This window comes from Bubalus bubalis, chromosome 12 (genome assembly GCF_019923935.1).
Source record: "Bubalus bubalis isolate 160015118507 breed Murrah chromosome 12, NDDB_SH_1, whole genome shotgun sequence".
NCBI classification, from domain to species: domain Eukaryota; kingdom Metazoa; phylum Chordata; class Mammalia; order Artiodactyla; family Bovidae; genus Bubalus; species Bubalus bubalis.
In genome coordinates, this window is record NC_059168.1 from 95,163,688 (window position 1) to 95,187,557 (window position 23,870).

Consider the following 23,870-nt stretch of genomic DNA (forward strand, 5'->3'; position numbering starts at 1 on the left):
CACTTTAAAGGCGAAAAAAAAGAAAGCCAAATAAAAATCCAATTGGAAAATTCTATCATGATAAGGTACTTCATTTATTCTATTTTAGCACATATGAGCCAAGAGCAATGAGAAGACAGACCAAGCAATTTCATTTGCATGCTCCTTTCAGATACATAACCTCCTGTGATTTTCACAGCTGTGTGCACAGCAAGAGCCAGTACTATTTGTCCTGCATCTTAAAGATGAGCTAACTGATGCTCTGAGGGGTTACTTTCAATACTATTCTGCATTATCTTAACTTTCCTGCCTCTAGGATTTCCTGTGCAGTTTTCTCTCTATTCGACTATCCGTACTTCTCTGTCTAGTAAAAGTTCTACTAAACTTTCATGGCCCAGATGAGACATGACCATTTAGTTATACCTTTCCTGGCACTCCTAGGCAGAATTAACCGTTCTTTTCTCTATGTTCCCTTAACATATTCATACCATTTCGGCAACATATCCTGTCATCAGCTGTGTCTATGTCTAGTTCTCTGGGTAGACACTGGGCTCCATGATGGCAAGGGCTATATGTAGAGAAGGAATTCCTAGAAAAGATTCTGCTGTTGAGTTAGCAAACAAATGAAACAGAACACTGGCACCTTGGCTAAGAGGAACATGGATTCATGCTGACATTTTGTTGTCATCTTTATAACTTAAGACTTTGTCCTCAAGAACAGCAACACTTGACATTTCTAAGACATATTCCCTAAATAGTGCTTGGGAAGTGTATGGGCAGAAAGCCACCTAAGACAGTGACTCCTCTTCTATGCTACAAATCTCTCAAATACATATTGTTCTAACAAGTTTATGCTTCTTGTTTCTTTCAAGTATATCAAGAGGCCTCAAGAGGACTATGAAAACATTTACATCTCCAAGCCAAAGCATGTGGGTTTCACAATATTTCATAGTATCTCTGGAAAAGGAATGAAAGGAGGTAAGTGAAACACTAAAGGAAGGCATAGTGAGTTTTGACAAACTACTCAAAACCAGTCTAATCAATTTATTAATTTGGACTAAACTATCAAATGTGTAGTATAAAAGTAAACTGTAAAAAGTATAGCTTCTATAACCTGGCCAATTTAACCCCTAGACTTTATCCTCACACTGAGTACACACATCTCTTAGCCAAACACACTGAAAAGATCCAATCTGTGCCTTAGACTTGCTTGATGATAAAAACTAAACATAAGGATTTAAAGTAAATTGAAGGAATGAAGATAATGAAGGCCTTTACTGCCTGAAAATTAATTATCTCAATGGAAAACACCCTATGTCACTTTAGAAACTTACCTTTTACTCTTCTCTAGTTTTTCAAGTCTATGAAAAGAATTCCTCTTAGAATGTCATGAATTTAAGAAATGGTATTTCGTAAACGTCTAATAGTTTGGGGTAGCAGAGGTATTTTTTAAAATAAAGCCTGATTATTTATCAAAATGAAATAAGGCACTGACTTCATATTATCAGCCCAATGGGAAGACCATTCAAAATAAACCCATTAAAGAGTTTTTAAAATACTACACAGTAACAGTTGCTTGATTTTTTTGTTGTCTCTTATATACAACTTACTCTCATGCCACTGAGGACTCAATAAAGCTGGCTAACTGAAGTATTTTGACAGAGAGTGAAATAATTAAACTGATGTAGAATGTAAATGGAGAAGGCAATGGCACCCAACTCCAGTACTCTTGCCTGGAGAATCCCATGGACAGAGGGGCCTGGTAGGCTGCAGTCCATGGGGTCGCTAGGAGTCGGACACAACTGAGCAACTTCACTTTCACTTTTCACTTTCATGCATTGGAGAAGGAAATGGCAACCCACTCCAGTGTTCTTGCCTGGAGAATCCCAGGGACGGGGGAGCCTGGTGGGCTGCCGTCTATGGGGTCGCACAGAGTCGGACACGACTGAAGCGACTTAGCAGTAGCAGCAGCAACAGAATGTAAATAGCTTATATTCAAACCAAATTCTCAGTGGTTGATATTTTTTAATGTCTACCATTTGGCTATTTAAAAATGAATTTGAGAACAGTCAACCTTTAATATTTAAACTTAAAGCAAGTGATAATAATTATTCCTAATTAAAGATTAACCTCAATTCAGTCGGCAGTTCTGTAAGCCCTCTTTTCTACAGGGCATGTCTGGATCCTTCCTGTTATAAATCCTATACTCTGAAAAAGTCTATGTAATTAATTCATTTTCCAAGTTTTTCATCAAGGATATTCAACAGGTAATAAAAAATAACCAATATGTCTACAATGCACTGACAGCATTTCTGCCCAAAGCTAAGACACCTGACATTTTAGTTACTCTCTATGACCTTACTAAGGAGAAATTCAGGCTTTCTACTAGGTAGCAGTGTTTATTTTCTTTGTTTTTTCATTATTGAAAATAACTTGAAGACTACCCCTAAACCTCTGTGATAACTTGGTGATTTAGGATCAGCTAGAGATCATCAATTATAAAGGTCAATTTTTTTTTTCATCTTCTTCTATGAAACATTCACCTGCTATTACTACAAGCAAACAAGAAGAGGATTCCTTTCTCCAAGATCCCTTCAACCCAGAGATCCAATACAGGTCTCCTGCAGGCAGATTCTTTACTGTCTGAGCCACCAGGGAAGCACTGGGAAAATTGAGAAAGGAGTACGTCAAGGCTGTCTACTGTCACCCTGCTTATTTAACTTACATGCAGAATACATCATGAGAAATGTTGGGCTCAAGGTGAAATCAAGATTGCTGGGAACAATATCAATAATCTCAGAAATGCAGATACCACCACTCTACTGGCAGAATGTGAAGAGAACTAAAGAGCTTCTTGATGAAGGTAAAAGAGGAGAGTGAAAAATGCTGGCTTAAAACTCAACATTCAAAAAACTAAGATTATGGCATCCAGTCCCATCACTTCATGGCGAATAGATGGAGAAAAAGTGGAAATAGTGGCAGATTTTATTTTCTTAGGCTCCAAAACCCCTGTGGACAGTCACTGCAGCCATGAAGTTAAAAGATGCTTGTTCCTTGGAAGAAAAGCTATGACAAACCTGGACGGCGAAGACATAACTTTGCGGACAAAGGTCCGTCTAGTCAAAGCTATGGTTTTTCCAGTTGTCATATACGGATATGAGAGTTGGACCATAAAGAATGCTGAGCCCAAAGAATTGATGCCTTTGAACTGTGGTGCTGGAGAAGACTCCTGAAAGTTCCCTGGACTGCAAGGAGATCAAACCAGTCAATCCTAAAAGAAATCAACTCTGAACATTCATTGGAAGGACTGACGCTGAAGTTCTAATACTTTGGCCATCTGATGCAAAGAGCGACTGACGGGAAAAGACCCTGATGCTGGTAAAGATTGAGGGCAGGAAGAGAAGGGGGCAACGGAGGATGAGATGGTTGGATGGCATCACCCACTCAATGCATATGAGTCTGAGCAAATTCCAGGAGATTGTGAAGGACAGGGAAGCCTGGCGTGCTGCAGTCCATGGGATCGCAATGAGTCAGACATGAGTTAGCTACTGAACAACAAAAGAAGAGGATGTTTACTTGTTTAACTTAGATCTCACTGAAAGTACTGACCCCAGATATACAACAGCTAAGTTTTGAGGTGGTCAATGGAGTAAGCATCATGATAGTTTTCACTATCATCAAGTCCAGTATTCAAGTTCCAGCTTGTAACGTTGACTCCTCGCTATGTAACTTTGGACAAATTGCTTGATTTCTCTAAGACTCAGCTTTTTCACAAGATCAAATTGGGTTGATAATTTAAGGAGGTTAAAAATATATAAATCCCAGTATACATTAAATCCTCAACATATATGTTAATTTCTTTATTATCCGTGCCCTTCAATAATTAAAGTACTGCTATAAAATGGGATACTTGATATTTTCAGAATTACAAAATACTATTCAAAGTTTTTTCTCAGATATCCATTTAGTCTGCTTATAAGTAAATAACTGCAGCCTCACAATCCTGAAGTTCATTAGCTCTGGGCTATACACAAAGATTTCTTAAATACTATCACCTTGGAATGTGAGAAGCTCCATCACCAGTGGTCTCTCGGCTCACTGGCTCTTGGAACATGGGTGCAGGCTGAAGAAGGGCTGCCAGGGCCAGGACCCAGTCTTCAGAGGACTCCAAGGAACATTCAACGCTGTCGGTGAGTTTGGGATTTGAAAAAACCACCGACCGTTGACTGTACCTTGGGTTCCTTACAGACAACACTATATTTCCTGAAGCAAAGAAGCACAGTGTACCTTCACATGTCACGTGAGATCACCAAAAGCAGTTCTGCTCCCCAACCCCCAAAGGTGGTCCAGTTAATTTTTTAAAAGCTCTCCTTTCTCTTGCTCATTGTTCCTTGCTTTTTGTTGTGGTATTTCATTTCTACAAGATAAGAAAAGCTCCGTAATACTGTTTTTAAATGTCTCCTAAAAATAGGCCATTCTAATAAGAAATAGCAAGAAGAGATTTATTAAAAACATGTATTTCATTTTGAAGTGAAATCCAATTAAGTACTTTACATCCATTTCTCCCATGTTCCCTCAAAACCTTTAATTAGGAACAAGAGGAGGATTTAATAAGCAAAAATAGCACAAAACTGTCCAATGTCTGCACAGCTCTTAACACATTCCACCTCAATTATAGTTAATGTGGTTAAGTTTTGACAGTCCCATTAGAATAGGAGCTGTTTGAAAGCAGTAACTTCCTCACCATTTCCATCCACATGAGCTTATTTAAATGTTCATTAAAGTCAAGTAAAAAGTAAGGTCAGGAGTCAGAAGGATCTGGGATGAATCTTGCTTCAACTTCCTAGCTGTGTGACCCTGGTGAGTATCTGAGTCTCGATTTCCTCAGGCTCATGGGAGATAGTAAGTACACCTACCTTATTAGAGTTTGAGATACAATAATATATACAGTGCTTTGTACCATTCCTAGCAAACAACAAATGCTCGGTATATGTAAGCTATTATTATTACTTAACCTAAAGCATAATCTGTGCTAATTTACCTTGAATGGCACTAGTATTTCTCAGTTCAAAACACAGAGGAAGAACCAGGTTCTCAACTCTTGTTATACCTACCAGTATGTAAGCACTGCCTGTGTGGTCACATAGGTACCCATGAGCTTTTCCAGGAGCTCCTTCCATTCCCTGAACCATAGTTTCTCACAGCCCTACCATCAATGTCATCTATAATTATGTGGATTCTCAATGGTTGGTTACTAAGGGAGATATCAGACACACACCTCAAAAACCTAGAGCAGAAAAGAAGAGTCAGGAGTTGGGATGGGCCAAGGTAACCCCACCAACTGAAAACACTGATGGCTGCACTCAACATTCATTGCTGTCGGTGGGTTTGACTTTGAATCAACTCACTGATCAATGAATGCAAACTGCGGACCAAACAACCCAAGGGAAGCAAAAGGATGTGCAGAGAATCACCCAAGGGTATCTGCTACTATGCTGGGTGGGAGGTGCTGCTATTTCCAGTACACTGTCTGAAGGCTCTCTTTGATTTTAATATGAAATAAACCGTCTAAATTCCTAATACTTTTCTTATATCTTTTTTTCTTTAAAGATGTTAAGGAAATATTTTATAGAAAGAATGAACATTACACCATAATTTAAAAACAATGCTTTCATAATTTTTAAATTAAAAAGAATCTATGCTCATTATTTAAAATTCAAATATAGAAACATTAAATAAAAACTGAAAATTCATTTTCTCATCATCTGCGATCTCTTTCCTTAATGGAAATCACTATAAATATAATAAATCAGTTTAATAATTTATTTTAAATAATAAATGTAATATAATAAACAGTATTTACTTGTTGTATTATCTATTATTAAAATAATAAATAAATATCATGAGCAAACTATTTAATTTCCTTGAAGACCTTTACCCATGAACATACAAACAGCACAACTCTGTGGGTTTTTGGAGGGTGGCTTGTAATAGAAACAACCTCATTTTATTTTATTTTTGGCCACGCTGCATGCCTTACAGGATCTCAGTCCCCTGACTGAGGGGGATTGAAAGGAAGTGAAACCCTAGAATCCTAATGTCTAGGCAACCCAGGAGCTCCTCAAAACGACTTCATTTTACTCCCATGTTGTTGTTCAGTCGCTAAGTTGTGTCAGACTCTTTGTGACCCCCACTGACTGCAGCATGCCAGGCTCCTCTGTCCTCCACTATCTCCCAGAGTTTGCTCAAATTCATGTCCACTGAGTCAAACATCTAAACATCTCACTAAACATCTAAACATCTCATCCTCTGCTGCCCCCTTCTCCTTTTGCTTTCCATCTTTCCCAGCATCAGGGTCTTTTCCAATGAGTTGGCTCTTTGCATCAGGTGGCCAAACAATTGCAGTTTAAGCATTAGTCCTTTCAGTGAATATTCAGGGTTGATTTCCTTTAAGATTCACTGGTTTGATCTCCTTGCAGTCCAAGGAACTTTCAGGAGTCTTCTCCAGCACCACAGTTCAAAGGCACCAATACTTTAGGGCTCAGCCTTTTTTATGGTCCAGCTCTCACATCTGTATATGACTACTGGAGAAACTATAGCTTTGACTATACAGACCTTTGTTGACAAAGTGATGTCTCTCCTTTTTAATACACTATGACTAGGTTTGTCATAGCTTTCCTTCCAAGGAGCAAGCGTCTTTTAATTTCATGGCTGCAGTCATTATCCTCAGTGATTCTGGAGCCCAAGAAAATAAAACCTGTCATTGCTTCCACTTTTTCCTTCTACTTGCCATGAAGTGATGGGACTGGATGCTATGATCTTAGTTTTTTGAATGTTGAGTTTCAAGTTAGCTTTTTCATTCTCTTCTTGCAAATTCATCAAGAGGCTCTTTCATTTCTCTTCACTTTCTGCCACTAGATCATCTGCAAGTCTGAGGTTGCTGAAATTTCTCCCAGCAATCTTGATTCCAACTAGGGATTCATCCAGCGCGGCATTCTCCATGATGTACTTTTCACAGAAGTTAAATAAGCAGGGTAACAATATATAGCCTTGTCGTACTCCTTTCCCAATTTTGAACCAGTCAGTTGTTCTATGTCTGCTTCTGTTGCTTCTTGCCAACAGGTAAGGTGGTCCGGTACTGCCATCTCTTTAAGAATTTTCCACAGTTTGTTGTGGTCCACACAGTCAAAGGCTTTAGCATAGTCAGTGAAGCAGACGTTTTTCCATAATTCCCTTGCTTTCCCCATGATCCAAAGAATGTTGGCAATTTGATCTCTAGTTCCTCTACATTTTCTAAATCCAGCTTGACAATCTGGATTTCTCAGTTCACATACTGCTGAAGCCTAGCTTGTAGGATTCTGAGCATAACCTTGCTAGCATGTGAAATGAGGGCAGCTGTACAATAGTTTAAACATCCTTTGGCATTGCCCTTCTTTGAGATTGGAATGAAAACTGATCTTTTCCAGACCTGTGGCCACTGATAAATTTTCCAAATTTGCTGACATACTGAGTACAGCACTTTAAAGCACCCTCTTTTAAGATCTGAAATAGCTCAGCTACAATCCCATCACCTCCACTAGGATTGTTGGTAACTTACTCCCACACAATCTGCTTTATTCACTCAGCTATACAATATAGGCAGCCTTCCAAAACAATCTTATACTGCACTCATTCTTTTAAATGACTATGTAGTATGCCTTAGTATGAACACCTTGGTTATTATTGTTCAAATATTCTCTATTAATTTATTTATATTATATTAATATTTATATTATATTAATATATTAATATATATTCTCTATTAATTTATTATTTTTGGTTGTGCTGGGTCTTTGTTGCTGGATCTTTGTGCAAGGGTTCTTCTCTAGCTGTGGCAAGTGGGGACTACTCTCTGTCACAGAACTTGAGTTTCTCATTGCTGTGGCTTCTCTTGTTGCGGAGCACAGGCTCAATAGCTGTGGCACGCTGCTTAGCTGCCCCACAGCATGTGGGATCTTCTCGGATCAGGGATCAAACCTGAGTCTCCTGCACTGGCAGGCAGATTCTCTACCACTGAGCTACCAGGGAAGCCACAAATATATTTAAATATTCTCTTTTGACCAAAACTATAAGGTCCATTCATTCTGAATTTTGCAAGCCACATTCCTCAAGTTAAGAGAAAAAAACAAGTGAGATGGGAGATTCACATTTCTCTTAACAAAAATTGAAATGTACTATCAACTCTGAATCCTTTAAAATGAGATGAGATGAGCCACTAAATCTTTCATGATAATGACAGGAAAACAAGCACTTTGGTCATGAATAATTTATCATACACTTAAGTCCAAGATAGAATCTCATGGTAGTGGTGGTAGTCAAATAAAATAAGGCAGTAGGAGATGAGGCTTGTCAACCCAGCCTTCTGAAATTTTCCCTGCCATGGGTAGGAAGGAAGGAGAAATGCAGATGTATTGAGACAAGAACTAAAAAGAAAAATCAAAGCCAAAAGAAAACTGGAAAAAATTCAGGAAAAATATGAGGTTCAGGCCAATGTTTCCTAAAACTGGCTGTATATCAGAATCATCTATAGTTTCTTTTAAAAATGCAAATTCCTAAATTCTACTCCAGATCAGAAGTAGGGTCCTATAATCTGTATTTTATTATAACACGTTCACCAGGTATTTTGCCCCATGGAAAGCTGGTGTGAAGCAAAAAGCCAAGCCCACCAACTTAACATCGGCTTCCAACCACCACACTTCATGTCACCCACTTTTCAACTACTGCCCAAACTTCTCTGCTGCCATTTGATACTGCCACTGGTCTTCTGAGTATAAGAAAAGTATATAAGAAAGTATATAAGAAAAGGTATACTTATGTTGCTATTGAGTATCTCTTTTCAGAGTAAATACAACTTTGCACCATGTCCTGGCAGCCAAACACATCAAATTGTGTCTGATATTTTATACAAATAGATACATTTACAAGCTCTCAAAAACTAAAACCTAGGTAAAAAACCAAATGAACGAACAAAGTTAAATTCAGATTTAACTGTCCATCCCAGGAAGCCTTCATAGAAGTCAAAGTTTTCTTTCTTTCATACTGGTGGTCACATAAGGGGTAATTCACATCCTGCTGTTTTTCAGGATGCCATGCATTTTATAGGCATTTCCTTTCAACCATCAATTATTTCCAAAGTTTCTAAAAATGTTAAAAAAAGAAGGTCTGACGTGTTCTTTGAAAAATGTACAACTAAACAAGCATGCTATTTATTTACCCAGAGAATCAATTGTCTTTACATATGCCAATGAAAAAATTGCATATTTTAGTCACCAAAATCCCCTATTAGTTTCTATTGGATAAAACCAAGTGCTTCAGGAAGGGAGGGGCTTCCCAGGTGGTGCTAGAAGTAAAGAACCCATCTGCCAATGCAGGAGACTTGGGTTCAATCCCTGGACCAGGAAGATCCCCTAGAGAAGGGCATGGCAACCCACTCCAGTATTCTTGCCTAGAGAATCCCATGGAAAGAGGAGCCTGGCGGGCTGCAGTCCACAGGATCATGAAGAGACTGAGCACACACACACACACATAATCATTATTAAAGGTTATTTAAGGTGTTTTCGGAGAAGGCAATGGCACCCCACTCCAGTACTCTTGCCTGGAGGGTCCCATGGATGGCGGAGCCTGGTGGGCCACAGTCCATAGGGTCGCTAGGAGTCGGACAAGACTCAGCGACTTCGCTTTCACTTTCCACTTTCATGCATTGGAGAAGGCAATGGCAACCCACTCCAGTGTTCTTGCCTGGAGAATCCCAGGGACAGGGGAGCCTCGTGGGCTGCCGTCTATGGGGTCGCACAGTGTGGGACACGACTGAAACGACTTAGCAGCAGTAGCAGCACGGTGTTTTATTTTTGTTCAGATTCACTGAACTTAATCATCACTAGAAAAGCTATACAATGTAACAAGTAAGGGCTTTAGAAACAATAGTTTAACTACCAGCTCTGATACTTCCTTGCTATGTGACACTGGACAAATCATAACTTCTCTGAGCCTCAGATTTCTCCCCTATATATCTTTCAAAGTTCAGGATGCCCCTTCAGTGGGTTTTGAAGTCAATTTAATGGCTTATAAATAACATTTTTAAGTTAAAAAAAAAATTAGATGACTACATGTAATAAGGACAAGTATCTTCCAGTTCAAGATGGTGGAGCAGAAGGACATGCGCTCGTCGCTCGTCTCCTCCTGCAACAGCACCAAAATAGCAACACAACGAGCTGGACACAACTGAGCACACCCCCACACAGGAAGAAAGACAATTACGTGAGTCTGAGGGTGTTTCCTGCAGATGAGACTTGTAAGTAAATATCTGCAACAGAGAAAACACGCAGCATCTGTAGGGGACAAGAGGAGAACAGTTCAGAGACTATGTTAAGGTGTCATGAAGAGCAGCACTGAAAAAATAAAATGATAAATTACAGCCAGCCTTGTGAGCCAGGCAGAAAAGTTTAAAACTGGTGCTACAGGGAGCCACTTTAAGTGTTGAGCTCTGAAAGGCAATAATGAAAGCATGACTTTGGGAAGATTCACTAAGCAGATGAAGTAGGAGAAACGGAAAAGACTCTGAAAGAGACAAAAAGAAACAGAATCTTTTGCACAAAAGAACTAAGCTGAAAGTGAAGCAGCAGAAATAGACAGAATGAAAAGGATATCTCAAAAAGGCATTTAAGCTGTTGGTTTAGGTTGCTTTTTGTTTTTCAAATAGGAATTTTTTTTTTTGGTCCTATAAAGTCACTGAAAATTCTACAAAAGAGAGAAAACTAAGGTGCACGGGTTGGCCCCCTCAATCATTCTACTCAGTGTATTATCTTTCCAGACGTCTCAGAGAGATTTAAAATATATGTAGTTCTGTTTAGAGAAAATATCACAAGTTATATATAATTCTCTGTAACCTTCTTTCACTTAAAATGATATGGCTATCTTTCCAGTTCAAAGGACATGAGCCACCTTCCAAGGAACTGGCTCATACAGAAAAAACTGTGAGGAGACAAGAATGGTGCCAAACTTTCATGACTATAATAGGAGCCTGGAGTACACTAAGAAATGAGCAATTTCAGACTAAAAGGAAGAGGAGCTCATTTTTTGAACAGAGGATTCAAATTTGTGATTTACAAGCATGGAGTTGAGAGTAAATGAGCCAAGCACAGAAAGAAAAACATAGGTAACAAATTTTTATTGGACATCTACCATGTACCTGGACTGCAAGAGAAGCCTGAAGACACAAAGGGAACAAAAGTACAGAGTGAAAGTGGCAAACCAAATTCTAATGAACAAATTATTCTAATGGTGAAAAGTTCTGCAAACGATAAAAACTAAGTACTATGGGAGCAAATAAGAGACCAAGTCAGCCTTAGGGGTTAGAAAGGTCCAGAAAGTGACCTCAAGGAAATGATGTGTAAGTTCAGACTTGAAGGATCAATATAATTACCTGGGTACGGTGACCATTCCGAGTAGAGGGAACAGGTGGCATATGTTCAGGAGCATAGTGCTTTCAAGAAACAGAAAGTGTGGCTGATGCACACAAAAGAGGTCATGAGACAAGGTTGGAGAAGAAGGCAGGAACTTTGAAAAATTACCAACATTCTTGGAGAGTAGAATTTTAGAGTGACAGTCACAGATGAAAATAGATTTCTGGAAAGGAGTGGTAAAGTCCTTAGGATAAATGAGAGGGAAAACTTCAGCTCCATTACTTATCAACTATGTGAACCTGAATAAGTCACTTACCCTCTTTAAATATATGTCATCTGCAAACAGGGGTCAAGATTCCCAGATGTCACTAGTGGTAAAGAACCTGCCTGCCAATACAGGAGATGTAAGAGACATGGGTTCGATCCCTGGGTTGGGACGATCCCCTGGAGGAGGGTATGGCAATCCACTCCAGTATTCTTGCCTGGAGAATCCCATGGACTGAGGAGCCTGGCAGGCTACAGTCCATGGGTCACAAAGAGTCAGACATGACTGAAGCGACTTAGCACACGTGCATGTAAACATGAGATATGGTAATAGTATTTACTTCAAAGGGCTACTTGAGGAATAAGAATACATATAAAACACTTCACACAGAGCTTACCACAACAAATGCGAACATCTTGTGTATGTGTGTGTATGTGTGTGTGTTTGTACTTGTGTGTATATGTGCAAATGTGCACTGGTTGATAGGAAGTAAAAAGCTAGAAGGAAAAGGGTTAACAGTTGAAATCTCTTAAGCTGTGGAATAAAGGTGATTTTTATGTTTATTATTTATAACTCACCTATGTCTTCGAAGTGTTTACCAATAAATATGCAATATTTCAATAATTAATAAAATTTACTTGAATGTCTTTTTTTAAAAAAGAACAGATTTATTTTAGATGCAAGATCTACCTACGTTTGGCTGAAAAGCATATGGAAGAATCCACAGTGGGAAAGGAAGAAAAGACGGACTATTTTTACTAAGAAAGAGTACCTGCAGAAAGCACAGCTGCAGGGTTAGTAGAAAAGGGCGCCAGGTCCATGGCTTAAGTGGTCACCTTGGAGGGCAGACACATCAGCTTCAGAGAATGAAAATGACAAAGCACATTCCAGCCTGCTTCTGTATTCCTCTCCTACTGAGGCTGTATCTCAATAGGATCTAACCGGACCTTGTGATGTCAAATCTTGAAAGGGGCCTGTCATGGAATAAACACTCAATAAATGGATGCCAAATGAGTTCCCTTTTGACAATTAATATTTATAATTTAGGAAGCTCCCTGAAGTAAGCACAGGGTACCTTCAAGCCATCTGTGCCACGAACTAGAGTTTCAACACAGGTATAATTTTAGTATCCACCAGATATCAGCAAGATTATACTTGCTATAGAACCTCTGAATTTACACAATAGCCCAACTTCCCTCCTACTCTTCAGACTAACTAAATCTACTGAAAAGTACATGCAATCAGTCAAAATCACACACCCCTTTTTCTTCTCTTCCCAGTACAGTGGGTCCTCCATATCTAAGATATGGAAGACCAACCATACAACACCATTTTCTAGAAGGGATTTGAGCATCCTCAGATTCTAGTGTTCAAGGAGGGTCCTGGAATCAACTCCCTGTGGATACTGAGGGACGACATTAAAGAGTTGAGGCAAACAGTACAGTTAAAAAAGAAATAGATGGTTTGGGATAGTGTGGAGTTAGAAAATCTGATTTTAATTCCAACTCTTCCATGGTTATGTGTTCTTGGACAAGTGAATCACATCTTAAGCCATACTTAAGACTTGTACCTACAGAGACTAAATATACCTCTCCTACCTTCATAGGATTGCTGTGAGGCCTCCGAGAGAACACAGTGGAAAATGTGCTGCAAACAGCACACAGCAGTACTGCCCAATGCATCCTGGTCTTTGATGGCACTACTCCATGGGTTAGCCCTACTTTCAGCAGATAAGATTCCCTCACTCCCCAAACTCTCACGTACTTGTTAATCAGAAGCACATATTTGCAAGTTGTCTAGCTGAGGCTATTAACCGGTAACCTGGGTCTGAATGCAGGTATTTTTCTGTGTATTAAGTGTCACCAGCCTAGACAGTCCATCAGAGCCACACTCCATGTTTGCATGCTCAGTCATGTCCAATTCCTTGCAATCCCATAGACTGTAGCCTGCCTGGCTCCTTTGTCCATGGGATTTTCCAGGCAAGAATACTGGAGAAGGTTGCCATTCCCTTCTCCAGGGGATCTTCCTTACCCAGAGATCAAATTGTAACTTCTGCATTGGCAGGTGGATTTACCACTGTGCCACCTGGGAAGCCTCTCTTATTTATTTAGATCTTTTAAACTTCCCAAAGAAATATTTTAGTTTTTAGTGTACATATTTTATACTTCTTTTGTTAAATTTATTCTTAAGTATTTTATTCTTTTGATGTAATCATGAATGGAATGATTTTCTCACTTTCATTTTTTAGACTGTTGATAGTTATGAAAATACAACAGATTTTGGTATACTGATCTGGTGTCCTGTAACCTTGCTAAACTAAATTAACTCTGTTTTGGGGCTTTTTTGTGAATTGTTTAGGATTAAACATAGGATTATGTCATCTATGAACAAAACCAATTTTAATCCTTTCCAATTTAGATGCATTCCTCCTTAACCCTCACCTTACTGCACTAGCTAGAACCTCCAGCGAATGATGAAAAGAAGTAGTAAGAGCACACTGTTACCTACCTTATTCCCAATCTTAGGGGAAAGACGTTTGTATTTCACCAATTAAGTATTATTAGCTTCAGGCTCTTCACAGACGTCCCTACTGAAGCTGTGGAAGCTGCCTTCTATTCCCAGTTTGTTGGGAGATTTTATCATGATTGAGTATTGAATTTTGCCAAATGTTTTTCCTGTGTCTGCTCAGATGATCAGGTAGGGCTTTTTAACCTTCACTTTATCCGAATTATTTTATGGCCCAGGATACTCTTAGAAACAGCTCCATGTATACTTGAAAACAATGTATATTCTGCAAGGCATATTCAATAAACATGACCTAGGGTAAGTTGGCTGATTACTTCTCAATTCGTTATAAGCCTATGGTGGTGGTTGTTGTTGATAGTTTTATTCAGGTTTATAGTTGCTTTTTTGGGGACAGGCTTCGTTCACCTTTTCACTCACTTATGCCAGAAATGAATCTCTTCCCTATGTTTTCACAAATCTCACAAGTGAAAAAATCCTAATCTTGATGAAGCCAAACAGTTAGCTTGAAATCAAGTCTATTTTCCTGGAATTAGACCCAACTGCCATAACAAACTGGTCAAATATAACTCAATCCCAAAATACAGTTGGGAGGAAAAACTTTCTGAGGAAGACAGAGGAGGAAAGTCACTCTGGACTACTGGAATGGTTTTCAGATTCCAAAGGCAACAATACAGAAACTTGAATACCAAAGACTTATCTTCATGTTAAAATTTTGAATGTGTTATTAAAGAAGTTAAAACTTAAAAAACAAAAACAAAGACTTATCTTCAGTTCCCACTTTCTTTTTCTTTTTAATTTAAATTTATTTTAATTGGAGGCTAATTACTTTACAATATTGTATTGGTTTTGCCATAAATCAACATGAATCCGCCACAGGTATACACCTGCTCCCCATCCTGAAACCCCCTCTCACCTCCCTCCCCGTACCATCCCTCTGGGTCATCCCAGTGCACCAGCCCCAAGCATCCTGTATCCTGCATTGAACCTGGACTGGCGATTCATTTCTTATATGATATTATACATGTTTCAATGCCATTCTCCCAAATCATCCCACCCTCTCCCTCTCCCACAGAGTCCAAAAGACTGTTATATACATCTGTGTCTCTTCTGCTGTCTCGTATACAGGGTTATCATTACCATCTTTCTAAATTCCATATATATGCGTCAGTATACTGTATTGGTGTTTTTCTTTCTGGCTTACTTCACTCTGTATAAAAGCTGTATCTGTGGGAGCCACTAGTACCATCTATGTGTATATACAATCTGAACCAGCCCCAGAGCCAATCAGGGCTAAGGCAAGAGAGCCTGGACAGCCTCAGATCTTATCAGCAGGTAGGTAACCAAACAGGTGTTATGCAATGAGTTACACTGAGGGCTACAACCTGCCCTGGCCACTGCAATTAAGTCCATCATATTTACACACGCAGCCAATAACAGGGTGGTTTCAAAGTATCTTTTCTACTTGCCAAACTTCAAGAACGACCTAATGCTTGGGTTTTCACTGCAGTTCCCAGATCCCCATCCTCTCTCACCCCAGGGCTACCAAATTCCTAATAAACTATGCCCCTGAATTTGCCCTCTCTTTGCACTGTCCCTCAAATATTAATACCAGACTTAATGGGAAGTTTCTACAATCTCCATGCTACCTGTTTCCTGACTGAAGCTATCATATCAGAAATTTCATCTGCTCCATTAATATTTTCCTTACAATTTCTGCTATTTCTGCTGAATAGTCAGTGGCCATAGTCCCAGGTAAACGGATACCTGGACTCAAAGCTGGGTTTAACCTCTTTCCTGAGTATTTAAGATATGAACACAAATGTCAGCCTGTGTTGAGCACGGGTGCTAGAAAGACAAGACAAGTCAGGGCAGAAAAGGGGCAGCCATTTTTCATCATGGACACAGAAGCAAAGAGTTATCAGTCTGAAGGAGAAGAGAAATGTGAAACAGAAGTACCAGAGAAACAGAAATAAGCCTCCACAGAGACATTTGAAAAGAACCCTGGTCTTGCTCCTTCATGAAATCCAATTGAATGCTCCCTCCTTTGTCTCCAAGAGAAACCCTGTATTTTCCACCAATATCCTCATTTTAAACTAGCTTAAGAAAAGTGTCTTTCTTGCAATTTAACTACTCCAGTCAAAACTCCTAGTTTTCCTCCCTTGTTACCAGTCTGTATTTCCCAGACACCAACAATTGTTTACACATGTTAGTGTGTTACTTGGCCATAATACAGCTCCTTGTGTTCAACTCATGTTTTTCTGACTCTACCAAGTTTCTTTACAACCCCCTAAGATGAGATCATATTCTCTAAGCTCTAAAGTTTTCTCTGCTTATGATGAAAAGGGCAATGAAAGGCAGTGTGGTCCTAACCTTTTAGTCTTAGCTTCTCATCTGGGAACTACCATCTACTACATAAGGTTGTGATGGAAATTATATAAGGTGAGAGAATAAAGTGCTTAGTACAGAATCTGACATACAGCAAGCCCCACTAAAGGAGCTCTTTTCTGCAATACCTTGATTGAACTTGTGTATACTGAACAATAGGTAAAAATCACATCACTAATAATTAGGATCTAAATGGCACCAAGTATGTCAAGAAAACTAATCGAGAGTAATTCCTGCTGGGCAGCATTCTTTTCACATGACAGCACTACACCACTAACGTGTGAGCAGCCGTATCAACTCCCAATCAACATCTATTTCTTCCAAACTTTCTTCCAGTCCCATTGTATTTTTGAAGCTTTTCAAATTACACTGCTATCTTTCACCTGCATTTGTAGGATCATTTCCACTATTTTACAAATGGTGCTTATGAGGCTTGTTTTTTTAGTGATATTTTTTACCCAAGGTATTTCAAAAGAGAAAACAAAGGTCAGAAGTTGAAACTAACTGGTCAGACTTAACTAATAAAGCTTAAGAGAATGTGACATATTTTTGGTGAAAGATTAAGAGTCAAAATTATCGTGACTATTAGGAAACAGGGATTAAAGCATTTTAATTTTAAGTTTTTGTGTAATAAAACCTCTCACACAGAGAAAAAGAGAAACAAAGGGTAGAGACAGAGACTAAATTTCACAATTAAGATTATTTTGATGAAAATTATATTTAGAGCTTAGCTTTTACTGCATCTTAGTTATGTTGAAAAATTCCTGAACAACAGAGATGCTAAATAATGCAGACACCAAAAAAATCAACAAAAATCTCAGCACAAAATAATTTCATAAAGGATTTAACTTCCTTCTCAATTACAAAGGTCTACTCCATCCAACATACAAAAAACAATTCCTAGAAGAATCAGTTGTTGTTACTCATGTAGCAAATAATTCTGTCAATAGGACTGATCACGAGTAGTAATTCTATCCACAGTATTAGAGTTACTATTATAAACATCTGCATACACATAGTGAAGACACAGATTTTGCTTCAAGTCATAGAAGACATAACATTTCTTAAAATTTCACACCTAGCTCCAAAGGCCATAGCACTAAGGCCTCTTCTTGCTAGCCTGTGGCTGTTTTCTACCTTCTCCTCTTCCTTCTCAATCTTGTATGCCCATGATTCTCAAGGTATGAATTTAAAGAATCCTCTTGGTATATTAATCCAACTTTCATCCATCTTATGAGTGACTGACGTACCATTTATTTCTACTTATGAATAAAGGCTATTAGTAACTTGTTAATGGACTGTCAACAAAATTTGGTTTATAAACTAAAAGTAACAAGAGATTCTTTAACATTCTGCTAATAAGCCTGGCAGATAATCCTCTCTGCTAACAAGTAAGAGAAACCCAAGTAAGACGGTAAGTGTTGCGAGAGGGCATCAGAGGGCAGACACACTGAAACCATAATCACAGAAAACTAGTCAATCTAATCACATGAACCACAGCCTGGTCTAACTCAGTGAAACTAAGCCATGCACTGTGGGGCCACCCAAGACGGGCGGGTCATGCTGGAGAAGTCTGACAGAATTTGGTCCACCGGAGAAGGGAATGGCAAACCACTTCAGTATTCCTGCCTTGAGAACCCCATGAACAGTATGAAAAGGCAAAATGATAAGATACTGGAAGAGGAACTCCCCAGGTCAGTAGGTGCCCAATATGCTACTGGAGATCAGTGGAGAAATAACTCCAGAAAGAATGAAGTGATAGAGCCAAAGCAAAAACAATACCCAGTTGTGGATGTGACTGGTGATAGAAGCAAGGTCCGATGCTGTAAAGAGCAATACTGCATAGGAACCTGGAATGTTAGGTTCATGATTCAAGGCAAATTGGAAATAGTCAAACAGGAGATGGCAAGAGGGAACATCAACATTCTAGGAATAAGAGAACTAAAATGGACTGGAATGGATGAATTTAACTCAGATGACCATTGTATCTACTACTGCAGGCAGGAATCCTTTAGAAGAAATGGAGTAGCCATCATGGTCAACAAAAGAGTCCGAAGTGCAGTACTTGGATGCAATCTCAAAAACGACAGAATCATCTCTGTTTCCAAGGCAAACCATTCAATATCACAGTAATCCAAGTCTATGCCCCAACCAGTAACGCTGAAGAAGCTGAAGTTGAACGGTTCTATGAAGACCTACAAGACCTTTTAGAACTAACACCCAAAAAAGATGTCCTTTTCATTATAGGGGACTGGAATGCAAAAGTAGGAAGTCAAGAAACACCTGGAGTAACAGGCAAATTTGGCCTTGGAATACAGAATGAAGCAGGGCAAAGGCTAATAGAGTTTTGCCAAGAGAATGCACTGGTCATAGCAAACACCCTCTTCCAACAACACAAGAGAAGACTCTACACATGGACATCACCAGATGGTCAACACCAAAATCAGAGTGATTATATTCTTTGCAGCCAAAGATGGAGAAGCTCTATACAGTCAGCAAAAACAAGACCAGGAGCTGACTGTGGCTCAGATCATGAACTCCTTACTGCCCAATTCAGACTTACATTGAAGAAGGTAGGGAAAACCACTAGACCATTCAGGTATGACCTAAATCAAATCCCTTATGATTATACAGTGGAAGTGAGAAATAGATTTAAGGGACTAGATCTGATAGATAAAGTACCTGATGAACTATGGACGGAGGTTCGTGACATTGTACAGGAGACAGGGATCATGACCATCCCCATGGAAAAGAAATGCACAAAAGCGAAATGGCTGTCTAGGGAGGCCTTACAAATAGCTGTGAAAAGAAGAGAAGCGAAAAGGAAAGATATAAGCATCTGAATGCAGAGTTCCGAAGAATAGCAAGAAGAGATAAGAAAGCCTTCCTCAGCGATAAATGCAAAGAAATAGAGGAAAACAACACAATGGGAAAGACTAATTTAGAGATCTCTTCAAGAAAATTAGAGATACCATGGGAACATTTCATGCAAAGATGGGCTCGATAAAGGACAGAAATGGTATGGACCTAACAGAAGCAGAAGATATTAAGAAGAGGTGGCAAGAATACACAGAAGAACTGTACAAAAAAAGAGCTTCACAACCAAGATAATCACGATGGTGTGATCACTAATCTAGAGCCAGACATCCTGGAATGTGAAGTCTAGTGGGCCTTAGAAAGCATCACTACGAACAAAGCTAGTGGAGGTGATGGAATTCCAGTTGAGCTATTTCAAATCCTGAAAGATGATGCTGTGAAAATGCTGCACTCAATATGCCAGCAAATTTGGAAAACTCAGCAGTGGCCACAGGACTGGAAAAGGTCAGTTTTCATTCCAATCCCAAAGAAAGGCAATGCCAAAGAATGCTCAAACTACCGCACAATTACACTCATCTCACACGCTAGTAAAGTAATGCTCAAAAATCTCCAAGCCAGTCTTCAGTAATACGTGAACCGTGAACTTCCAGATGTTCAAGCTGGTTTTTTCTAAAACCAGCAGACAAACCAGAGATCAAATTGCCAACATCCGCTGGATCACTGAAAAAGCAAGAGAGTTCCAGAAAAACATCTATTTCTACTTTACTGACTATGCCAAAGCCTTTGACTTGTGGATCATAATAAACTGTGGAAAATTCTGAGAGAGATGGGAATACCAGACCACCTGACCTGCCTCTTGAGAAACCTATATGCAGGTCAGGAAGCAACAGTCAGAACTGGACATGGAACAACAGACTGGTTCCAAATAGGAAAAGGAGTACGTCAAGGCTATATATTGTCACTCTGCTTATTTAACTGCTATGCAGAATACATCATGAGAAACACTGGGCTGGAAGAAGCACAAGCTGGAATCAAGATTGCCCAGAGAAATATCAATAACCTCAGATATGCAGATGACACCACCCTTATGACAGAAAGTGAAGAGGAACTCAAAAGCCTCTTGATAAAAGTGAAAGAGGAGAGTGAAAAAGTTGGCTTCAAGCTCAACATTCAGAAAACGAAGATCATGGCATCTGGTCCCATCACTTCATGGCAAATAGATGGGGAAACAGTGGAAACAGTGTCAGTCTATTTTGGGGGGCTGCAAAATCACTGCAGATGGTGACTGCAGCCATGAAATTAAAAGACGCTTACTCCTTGGAAGGAAAGTTATGACCAACCTAGATAGCATATTGAAAACCAGAGACATTACTTTGCCAACAAAGGTCTGTCTAGTCAAGGCTATGGTTTTTCCAGTGGTCATGTATGGATGTGAAAGTTGGACTGTGAAGAAAGCTGAGCGCTGAAGAATTGATGCTTTTGAACTGTGGTGTTGGAGAAGACTCTTGAGAGTCCCTTGGACTGCAAGGAGATCCAACCAGTCCATTTTAAAGGAGATCAGTCCTGGGTGTTCTTTGGAAGGAATGATGCTAAAGCTGAAACTCCAGTACTTTGGCCACCTCATGTGAAGAATTGATTCATTGGAAAAGACTGTGATGCTGGGAGGGATTGGGGGCAGGAGGAGAAGGGGAGGAGAGAGGATGAGATAGCTGGATGGCATCACTGACTCAATGGACGTGAGTCTGAGTGAACTCCGGGAGTTGATGATGGACAAGAAGGCCTGGCGTGCTGCGATTCATGGGTTTGCTAAGAGTAAGACACGACTGAGCAACTGAACTGAACTGAACTGAATAAGCCTGGATGCCACAAAATGGGTGACAATGTTTCAAAGGTCCTACTGCAAACACAAACATAAAATCACTTGGAAATCTTGCAGTTCTCTGAGCCCCATTATCACTGTTAAGGGAATGTGGTAGTTTCCAATTACTGTTCAATCTTCATTACAGTTCATTCAGCATCCTCATTTTCAAGTTAGTTTGACACATGTTGTGTATGCTAGGTAGTACATCAACTGTATCCTTACTCTAAAATTTTCTAGTACTATAATTAGACTTTGACATGTATATGCCATTTCAAATATGAACCATACCTCAACTGCTAATGCACACTTATCATCTTCCCTCCAAATTTATTTGTATGTAATAGTTCATGGTCAACGAATTATTTTCAACTGGAAAGCAGGAATAGAAAGGTTAGGTAGATAATGGGGTCATGCCTAAGTCAACTGTGTTCATAAGTCACTGAGGTAAAAAAAGTTGGCATCATTGCCATTATCAAGCACGCTACAATAGGTCACGTTGCTTTCAGCCTAGTTGTCCTCTCAAATCTCTTCTCTTCTTAACTACTTCAGGGAACATTAGAAACTCACTCCACCTATTACCTTTTAATTTTCACAGCCTGATAATTCTACCTATGAGCTTCTTAGAATATTAAATCCCTTTAAGTGACCTTGTTCTTTCACTACTACCTTAAATAAATCCTTGTCCAGGAAAATTTGTTCTCCCAATTTCCATTTTTATAAGGAAAACCCACACCTTCAACTGTAACATTCAAAAAAAAGTCTTTTCATACCCTAGGAAAGATGTCTTAGACCCAAGGGATGGCAGGGAGCTAATAACACCTCTTCTTGCTGCCTCCATGGAAGTAGATTGTCAGCTCTTGCATATAGGAGCACATCCTTCTTACTTTGACTCCCCAAACTCAGATCCCTTTGCATTAATAGTCAGCTCTATCACATTCCTCTTCGTCTCCCAATATTACAAAAAAAAAAAAAAAGGCAACTGTATAGTTATTGAATAAGCTAAGATTTTGAAGTTTTAGAAGCAATGGAAGTCAGGCAGCAAAATGGATTCCCATGATACTAATTAAAGAGTTTCCACTCCAGTTAGTTTCTTGGAATGAGCTAAAGGTTCATTCCTTCTCTCAGATCTTGAGGACTAGTAGTATTACTTTAAAGAAAATCTTGGTTTTCTGTTCCATTTAACTACGAGTTCTACAAGCATTGTTTTCCATTTTTCAGTCTTGTTCCTTGCTCTTGGCTCTTCAGTTAGGACCTGTTGCCACCTAGTGGACAAAGTGTGAATAAATGCCAATGTATTATGCCAGGTTCTCACCACTGGGCTTCCAGAAGGGACCACTAGGTGGAGACTTCAAATCTGAAGAAGAAGAGTGCCTATACCAAAACCAGTTGGTTTAAGCTTACACAAAAAACTAGTATAAATTCACACAAATAAAAGCGACTGTGTTCAAAACAATGAGTTAAATAAAGATAAAAAAATGAGAATACATCATGACCATAAGAGGCTTATCCCAGTACTGCAAGGCTGGCTCCATTTTCAAAAATCAATCAGTATAATTCACCATATGAACAGTCTAAGTATCTAAACAGATGCAGAAGCAGTATTTGAAAAATTTGACAACATTTGTGCTAAAAACCTTTTGAGAACTAGGAATACAAAGGAATTTCCTCAAGCTTATAAAGGGCATCTCAAAATATGTGTAATTTCCAGATTTCAAAACTTACTATAAAGCTACTGTACTCAAAACAATGTGGAATAAAGACAGACACATAGACAAAAGAAACAGAATAGAAAGCCCTGAAATAAGCTCTCACATATATGTTCAATGACTTTCAACAAGGTTGCCAAGACCATTCAATGAGGAAAGGACAAACTTTTCAGCAATGATGGAAAAATTGAGTATCTACATGCAAAAGAATTATGAACATTACCATATTATACAAAAATTAACTCAAAACAGATCAAAGACCAAAATGTATAAAACTTTTAGAGGAAAACAAAGGGCAAAGATTCCTGGCATTGGACTGGGCAATGATTTCTTGGCTATGACACAGACAACAAAAGAAAAAATAAGTAAACGGTACATCAAAATTTAAAATCTTCTGTATATGAAAGGACACAATCAACAGTGAAAAGTCAATCCATAAATTGGAAGAAAAATATCTGCAAATAATATACTTGATAAGGGATAATCTATAATATTTAAAGAACTTGTGGAACGAGTAAAACAAAGCAACAAATGCAAATCAAAACCACAATGAGATACTCACACCCATAAGGTATCTGTGATACTAGAAAAAAACACAGAAAATAGGAGGATGCAGAAAAATTAGAACCCGTGGCACTTTACATGGTAGAGCCACTGTGGAAAAAAGCAATACGGTGCTTCCTCAAAAAAGTAAAAATAGAATTATAATACGATCTTTTAGGCTATATACCTAAAAGAACTGAAAATACAGACTTGAAGAGCTACTTGTACACTCAATATTCATAGCAGCATCATTCATAATATTCACAAAAGCTAGAAGGTATAAGTAACCCAAGGATCCATCAATAGACGTATGGATAGACAAATGTGGTATATAACAAACAATGGAA

General features: G+C 38.9%; 1 protein-coding gene and 1 long non-coding RNA gene across 7 annotated transcripts in view; one reads left to right on the top strand and one right to left on the bottom strand.

Moving 5' to 3' along the window:
* NR6A1 (nuclear receptor subfamily 6 group A member 1) overlaps positions 1–23,870 on the bottom strand; it is a 232,304-nt gene that overhangs the window by 162,633 nt on the left and 45,801 nt on the right. The gene's annotated exons all lie outside the window — the stretch shown is intronic.
* LOC102389717 overlaps positions 1–23,870 on the top strand; it is a 63,249-nt gene that overhangs the window by 32,360 nt on the left and 7,019 nt on the right. The window contains exons 2-3 of one of the 2 annotated variants that reach the window (XR_326730.4): positions 852–957; positions 2,539–2,716. This is a non-coding gene — a long non-coding RNA (uncharacterized LOC102389717). Of the gene's footprint in view, positions 1–851; positions 958–2,538; positions 2,717–23,870 lie in introns of those variants that run through there. The other variant, XR_003102417.2, reaches the window with a different exon arrangement.